The sequence below is a fragment of the Staurois parvus genome, unplaced genomic scaffold, assembly GCF_062004578.1.
Source record: "Staurois parvus isolate SC_StPar_1 unplaced genomic scaffold, SC_StPar_1.0 ptg000439l, whole genome shotgun sequence".
NCBI lineage: Eukaryota > Metazoa > Chordata > Amphibia > Anura > Ranidae > Staurois > Staurois parvus.
Window position 1 is genome coordinate 3856178 of NW_028318235.1, and position 8339 is coordinate 3864516.

Consider the following 8339-nt stretch of genomic DNA (forward strand, 5'->3'; position numbering starts at 1 on the left):
AGGAGAAGAGTTATTATCAAGTAATCTGGTGCATACTAAAGCTGCTAAATGTGCTCTGGGCATTGAGAACTTCATGATCTTTGCCCAAGAATAGGTTAAATAGATATAGATTGGAAGATGGCTCAAGTTTACTCAGCACTATCCCCCCAAGGACCCCAGCTTGGGGCGAGCTGCTGGCTGTAGCTTATAGCAGAGATAATGGTGCAGGTGTTGCTGCACCAGCAAACAATTGATTGTAAAGTGGTGTAAGAAAAGCTTGACACCACCAGTAGGTAAATAGGATGAAAAAGGTGTGGAGACAGGATGCCTATATAGAGGGGTAAGGACCAGATAAATGAGGGGATGGTGTCAGGGAAGTGACACATGGGAGGCATTAGAAGGGATAGCTTGGTGTGATGAATAAAAATAAAAAGCAATTTTGATTGAGTACAAGAACACTTACAATAGTGTTTTGTAAAGGCTGAAGGAACATTGGGAAATGGGAAAATGAGTACAAAGTAATGTTGGTCAATCAAAGCATATTGGTGAGAGGAATAAAATATATCTCACTGCTAAAACATCTCATATATAATAAAAAAAATAAGATAATCTAATCATATAATATCATGTAGAAATGAGCTTTGGATTTCAATCAAACCTAATTTGGCGCCAAATTGCCAGAATTTGAATAAGGGCATTTTAATTAAATTTGTGGTCAACAGACATTTTCACTGACCCATAATGCTCTGTGCACCTTCTGATCCTGGCCATTAACCTCAAAGCAGCCAATAGGGTTTAGGAGGTGGATAACCCTGTCCTTCACTGGTCATAGAGACTAATTTACTAAAGGGAGTTGAGACTATTCACTTATTAAATTGAATGAAGGTTCACTTCAACTATCCAGTCAATATATCAGATGTGAGTATTGGAGCTGTGATAGTGTGCTGTAGGAATAAATTAGTTGGCTGATTTAGTAAACTGCACTTGAAGTCTGTGTATTGCAGTGGTGGAGAACACTTTTCTTTGTGCCCCCTGTCGCAATCGTACACACAGTGAAGGACGCAGCCCACCATTTTGTTAAGAAATCTCCATTTTGTCCCATCATTCTCCCCCTCCCTCTCTGAGAGCCCCAGTGACATCTGGTTGGTGTGGGTGTTGGAAGTGTAGCAGGCAGGGAAAAGCCCAGCAGGGAGCCCAGGGCTTTACGCCTCTCTGAGCGAAGTCCCTGGTTGTCTAAGAGAGCTGTGCAATATAACACCTCGTAACAGATAATGCAAGCCTTCCCAAGAGTTCAAAGAACTTCCAAGGAAGCACAACCAGATAACATTTTTAAAAATCCATTTTTCCCCTATGTCTCATATCTTGGAATATGAGAGACTTGCATAAAAACCAGGCATATCGTCAGATTGGCCAAGAGGAAGCGAACAGTTTGATAGGTCACCTTGGCTGGAATAAATAGGAAAGCAGAAAAGTAGATCTCATGAACCATTCAGTGTAGAATTTCATATTTCATGTCTAATCAATCCTCAGACGTGTCTGCATAATAATCTACCCGCGGGTGGAGTGTCACTTGTGCATAGGAAAAGTTATGAGCCAAAATATGAACTAAAAGAGATTTTGGCTCTAGTTTAGGTCTACGCCCAGACCTTCCCACCCTAAACGGGGTATTGGTTCTTGAGTTCAGAGACACCCCCTGCTGGGGAACTACAAAATGAGCTGTCAGGCCTAAGAAAGGTAAGTTGAAGAATTCTCCCGTTTAACATCAGTACCACCTGGCGAGACCCGTACCCTTTCGCTCTGAAACTTGATCTGCTAACCCAGGACTTTGGCAAGTACTTTAACCCTCTAACTCCTCTCTGTTATCTCTTTGCTGTGCTGTTGTTCTCTGTATATTTATATATATATTGGTTACATCTTTTTTCTGCAAATATTTTTATTGCACCCGTTTGACCTTTTAGTAATAAATCTTTCCTTCTGAAAGTGTTGAACTGTTTCTATAGCTCTTTATTGCAATTTATGAATTCCTGCCTCTAAAAGAGCGAGTGCTACTGTGTTTGTTTAACCCTCTGTATAAACGGCCTGCGGTGACCGTGTTATACAGACGATTATCTCAACCATTATAGTGTTATAGCTGATATCGCAAAGTTTCCTCTTTCTTTGTACAAAAAGGAGGTGGTGGCAGTGTGAAGGGTTAATTGCGTAATTAACCTGACCCAGTAACAATCGCATTCAGGCTGCCGGTACATAGATTGTGGTCCAATTAGCTGCAAAATCATTGTGCAGGGTGCAGCTGGGTGTGGCATTGTTACGCACATGACATCAAGGTTTTAGATTGGCTAGTCCTTCGGTCACGAGTTTGGTGAGAAGGGCTGGGGTCTGACGCTGCGTTCGTCACATATTTGTGGCAGCAGTGGGATCATCACATATTGGTGGCAGCGATCCTGGGATCATCACACCCCCCTGCTTTTCACAAAGCTTTCACAAAGCTTTCACAAAGCTTCACTGAACCCTACAGTCCCTTAAAGGACTAAGATCTGTCAGCGGAAAGCTCTTCAGCCATTAACCCTTTGGCTGTTACTTTATCTTTTCTTTCTTAATGGAGTCATTTCCTTGGAACTGCAGCTTTAGCTTGGGGCAGGTAAAAACTGATCAGTAGCACCACAGCTTCACAGCAGTATCAACAGGACTATATGGGGAGACATAAATCACAGGGAGGTGTCTTTCGATTAGAGCTGCAACCCTTAAGTTTGGGTGGGCAAAGATTTTATTCAAACCACATTTTGACAGCAGCAACAACAAGCCTAAAGGTAGAAATGCAATGCACAGGCATTCATTTTCCTGAATAATTACAGCTACAGCCCTTTTGCCTTTGATGACTTTTGGCACCAAATGTTTGGCAGCAGTGCCAACATGCCAAAATTTAGAGATAAAAGTCACAGAGGAATGTCTCTTTAAAATAAAAATTAAAGCTTCAGCCCTTTTACTTTTTATGTTTGACTAAGAGAAAAAGAATGAGGAGAGGTGCCAGCAGCACCAAAAAGTTCTTATACAGGGCCACAAATAACTAAGGTGTGCTGTGCAGCAGAGGGATCCTTGCAATCATCAAGAAGTGCCACAGACAGGTGTTTTTGAAGGACATCCTCAAAGTACCCATTTTGGGCTCTATTCGTTGGCGGCTATCCAATAATGATTCGCATATACAAGGATGTTTTCACAATATGCCACTTGTCCTACATGTCACTTAGTATATCCTATATATCCCACTAAGTCTATCATAGTCTGCTCATCATATGTACATATGAGGGCCTACTTTTTGAGTAGTCTTTGGAGTCCTGCCACCTCTGAGCCATTGCAAAAACAGTAGGGTGCCAAAATCGCAAATGGCAGTTTTCAGTCAATGACAGGCATGTTATACTCTTTGTCACGTACCTTGGTTGAAGGTTGAGTTGAGAAGAGGGCTTCCCTTGTGGCTTTGGTCCAAGCACCCCTGAATGTGGTGACAGAGGTACAAGGCTGAAAGAAACATGGGTACCGATAGCTTGATAGCAGGTGACTGCCAGGGATGTAGTTAAGGTGAGCCAGGGTCATACACAGTGAGACAGCAGCGTGGTCAGGAGGCAGACCGGGGTTGGTACCATTTTAGCAAGCAGAGCGAGGTCCAGTAGCAAGCCGAGGTCAGCACCAGGAGATCAGGTAGAGAATAGTCAGAAACAACCTGAGGTCAGCACCAGGAACTCAGGCAGAGAATAGTCAGAAGCAAGCCGAGGTCAGCACCAGGAGATCAGGCAGAGAGTAGTCTAAGGCAAGCCGAGGTCAGAATCCAAAATCAGCAGAGCAAGGTCAGGAACAAGCCAGGTCAGCAATGGAATATCAGTCAGTACAAACAGGAACAGGGGAACACGGATCACAGGGCGCTGAAGAACATCCAGTGATTAGTACACAGTAGAGTCTCTTTTAAATAGGCAGCTTGGCGCCAATGTGGAAAGACATGCGTTGTGCTGCCACGCAGCTTTACTGTTTAGCTGTTGTTATTTACATGTTATGTTATAATGTTATTTGGTATCATCCACACACCCCTGCTGTTTCTGACTAGTTGGTTGCTTCCACCTTCATTTCCTGGTGTAACTCCATTTTAGTTTAGTGGTTATCAAGATGCTGTAGAGTGAGGAGGCTATGTACATTACTGGAAATTTACCTATGAAAACACCTTTATGTTCACACCTTTGTTACCTTGAAGTATAAAGAAGCATTGGAAAATACCTCTGAAGTTGTTATTCATTGAGTAAACTATCTGTTAAGGCGATCATTCAACTTGCTGCACACATTCTGACAGACTGGGTCTAAATGAATCTCGCCACAAGTACAACCGATGCCAAGACAGAACAGTAAATTTCCAATAAATCTCCATGAGAATTCATCACACAGCCATCTCTGCAGCTTCAGAACTGTGAATAACCATTCTCCTGTATGAAGAACAGTAATCTTGTCTGTGCACTGAGTGAAGCATTCAGTGTGAGCCAGGCTGCTGCTCTAGCTGCCTCATTGCAATAGACATTCAGCTCCCCAGCTCAGCCTGCTTGCAAATAAAAGTAACTACTTACAGAGCTGAGCTTCTGCAGATTTCCAACAAGACACTAAAACTACAGCACTTGTCATTATGTCTGACAGAGATCCCACTTATGAGCCACCTGCATGTAATCAAGATACAACAGACACCATGCTGCATTCTGTTCGTCCTGTTAGAGCCCCTCATCCATCTTTGAAGGCAAGGGAGGCTTATGATGCAAGTAAGGAAGAGACATACAGTAACCTGACTGCATTATGGGAGAAAACTTTAAGTTGTATAACAGCCAGTAATGAAACTAGCAACAATTCTGAGCAATTGAACACTGCCCTCTCAAGAGTTAAGAAGGCATTTGAGAATTATAAAAGACTTTCTGAAAAGTACTCTTCCCTTTTGTCACATTCCAATGTAGAGGAAGCTTCAATAGAATTAAAGAACTTTATTGCTACTGACAAGCAGAGACATATCACTTATATTGAAGCAAAGACACAGATAGAGGGTAGATTAGCACAACTACATGAAACTACATCCTGTATATCTGCTTCTTCCAGACACTCAGGAAAATCAAATAGATTTGCCCGCTCATATCATAAATCATCTTCTAAGTCATTGCGGTCCTGCTCTGTAAGGTCAACATTGAGCGACCAAATACTCAAAGCTCGCCAAAAGGTTGCAGTAGCCCAGGTTCAAGTCACCTTTTCTGAAAGAGAAGCAGCCTTCAAGGCAGAAGCTAAACGAATACAAGCAGAATCAGAGGCCCAGCTAGAAATCCTTCAGAAGAATAGAGAAAAGGAAGTAGCCTTAGCAGAATTATCCGTCTTGGAACAAGCCCTTTTAGAAGAAGAAGGAGCATATTGTCCCAGCTTGGCTGCTTGTCAAGACCCTGTTGAAAGGACCCTACAGTTTGTCTTAACCCAGAACCACGACGATACAGTTCCACCTACAGTTGGAGATTCTTCCCATAATCATCCAGCAAGTCAATCAGAAGGCAACATGTCGTCAAAGCAAGCTGATCAACCAGACGCACCTTCCAACAGAGACACTCCACAACTACCGCGTGCCACAAAATTAAGTGTACCAAACTATCCAGCTCATGTGCCACTACAAACATATGTGAATAGAGATTACAAGGGCACAACAGAAGACTACAGAGTGAACTCTATACCTCCTTTAATACAGTTAACTTCAACTTCAAACGCACAGAGATCTTCAGACACCAGACCCTTACCTGGATTGAACCCATATGCAATACCTTTCTCTCCACCTATCGGCCAGCATCAGATACCAACCATGATTCAAGATGGTGCACCATCAGTATCACCTGTGGATGTAAAAACTGAAAGGGTTGATATTGCAGAGTTCAGCAAGTACATGATTCGGCGAGAGTTAATTACTACTGGACTGTCTAGATTCGACGACCACCCAGAGAACTATAGGAGTTGGAGATCTACATTTAAGGCGGTAACCAAGAACTTGGATATTGAACCTCAAGCAGAACTTGACTTACTAATAAGGTGGTTGGGGCGTCAATCTTCAGAACAAGTAAAGAGACTTAAATCCGTCTACATTTACAACTTTGAAGCAGGCCTCAATGCTGCCTGGGAACGTCTGGAACAAGACTATGGGAGCCCCGAAGTCATTGAATCTGCCTTATTCCAGAGACTAAAGGACTTTCCTAAGATTTCTGTTAAGGACAATCATAGGCTTAGAGAGTTAGGTGACCTCCTTCATGAACTTGAAATTGCTAAGTCAGATCCTAGTTTGCCAGGTCTTAGCTATTTAGACACTGCTCAGGGTGTAAATCCTATTGTAGCAAAGTTGCCTAGTCATCTCCAGGGAAAGTGGACTAGCGTAGGATCAAAGTATAAATATGAACACCATGTTTCTTTTCCCCCCTTTTCCTATTTTGCAGAGTTCGTCAGGAAGATCGCAAGAACCAAGAATGACCCAAGCTTCCTGTATCCAGATACAACCATCTTTCCTTTAACTACTTCAAAGGGTATTGCCACCAACAGTAAATTCAGGGACTTAAGGCATCCTATTGCCGTGAGGAAGACCGCTATCACGTCCAACGTCTTGGCTACAGACACTAAATTACAAGATACCAAGGCAAGTAATCTTGATCAACAGTGTCCCATTCATAATGCACCACATTCTCTCTCCAAATGTCGTGCATTTAAGGACAAGCCTATTGAAGAACGCAAGACATTTCTCAAAGAACATAATATCTGTTTTAAGTGTTGTGCATCCTCCGATCATTTCGCTAGAGACTGTAAGATCGCCATCAGATGTTCCCTGTGCAACAGTGCGAGGCATGTGGACGCACTCCATGCAGACCTGTTCAAAAGGAAACCTTCACCCGGCAGCAACCCCAAGACCACCTCAGATGATGGCGGGGAGAGAACTGAGCAACATGCTGACCCCGTAACCACAAGATGTACAGAGGTGTGTGGAGAAGGGCTTCATAGCAAGTCTTGCAGCAAGATATGTCTTGTAAGGGTTTTTCCTGAAGGATGTCCACAAAATGCCATAAAAATGTATGCCATACTAGACGATCAGAGCAATCGCTCGTTGGCAAGTACAGAATTCTTTGACTTATTCAACATTCATGGAGAGGCCTGGTCCTATACCTTGCAGACATGCGCAGGAAGGGTCAATACTTCTGGAAGAAGGGCCCATGGCTTTATAGTGGCATCAGAATATGAGAACATAGAGTTTCCTCTTCCTACTCTAATCGAATGTAATCAACTACCGAACAACAGAGAAGAGATCCCCACACCTGAGGTTGCACATCATCACCCTCATTTGAGCCACATTGCTAAATGCATTCCTACACTTAGCAAGGATGCGAAGATCTTGATTCTTCTAGGGAGAGACATTCCTAGAGTTCATAAAATAAGAGAGTTATGCAACGGTCCAGATGATGCTCCTTATGCCCAGAAACTTGATCTTGGATGGGTGATAATAGGAGAAGTTTGTTTAGATTGATCTCACAAACTCTTGGATGTAGCTTCTTACAAAACTAATGTGGAGGGATCATACACCTATCGATCGATGAAATGTCCATTGCACTATTATGTGAAGGAAAGACTTGATTTCAGTCCTGAAGTTCCATATCAAGTACTCCAAGGCATTACTTGCAAGCTCACTTCTCACAAGGATCTTGGTGATGCAGTGTACCAGACTACTTGTGATGACAACAAGATTGCTCCTTCGGTCGAAGACAAGGAGTTCATCAAGATTATGAATGAAGAGTTCTTCAAGGACAACTCCAACAGTTGGGTAGCTCCATTACCTTTTTGTGTACCAAGGCTTACTCTCCCTAACAATCGAGAACAAGCTTTAGCCAGATTTGCTGCACTTAAGAGAACTCTACGCAACAAACCTGAGATGCAAGATCACTTTCTAGCATTCATGCAGAAGATTCTAGATAACCATCATGCCGAGCCAGCACCAGATCTTGTAGAAGGCGAAGAATGCTGGTACCTTCCATCCTTTGGAGTCTACCATCCTCGTAAACCAGAGCAAATCAGAATCGTCTTCGACTCAAGCGCTCAGTTCAAAGGAACTTCTTTAAACAACGTTCTTCTAACAGGTCCAAATCTAACGAACAACCTTGTAGGCGTGTTGATACGGTTCAGGAAGGAACCCATTGCTGTGACAGCTGACATCCAACAGATGTTCCACTGTTTCGTAGTCAAAGAAGACCACAGAAATTATCTCAGATTCTTGTGGCACCGCAACAATGACATTAAGGATCAGGTGATAGATTATCGCATGAGAGTCCATGTCTTTG

At 42.9% G+C, this 8339-nt stretch overlaps 1 pseudogene; it reads left to right on the forward strand.

Moving 5' to 3' along the window:
• The first annotated feature begins 4636 nt into the window (after positions 1-4636).
• On the forward strand, positions 4637-5699 carry LOC149454044 (uncharacterized; annotated as a pseudogene).
• Positions 5700-8339: the final 2640 nt, after the last annotated feature.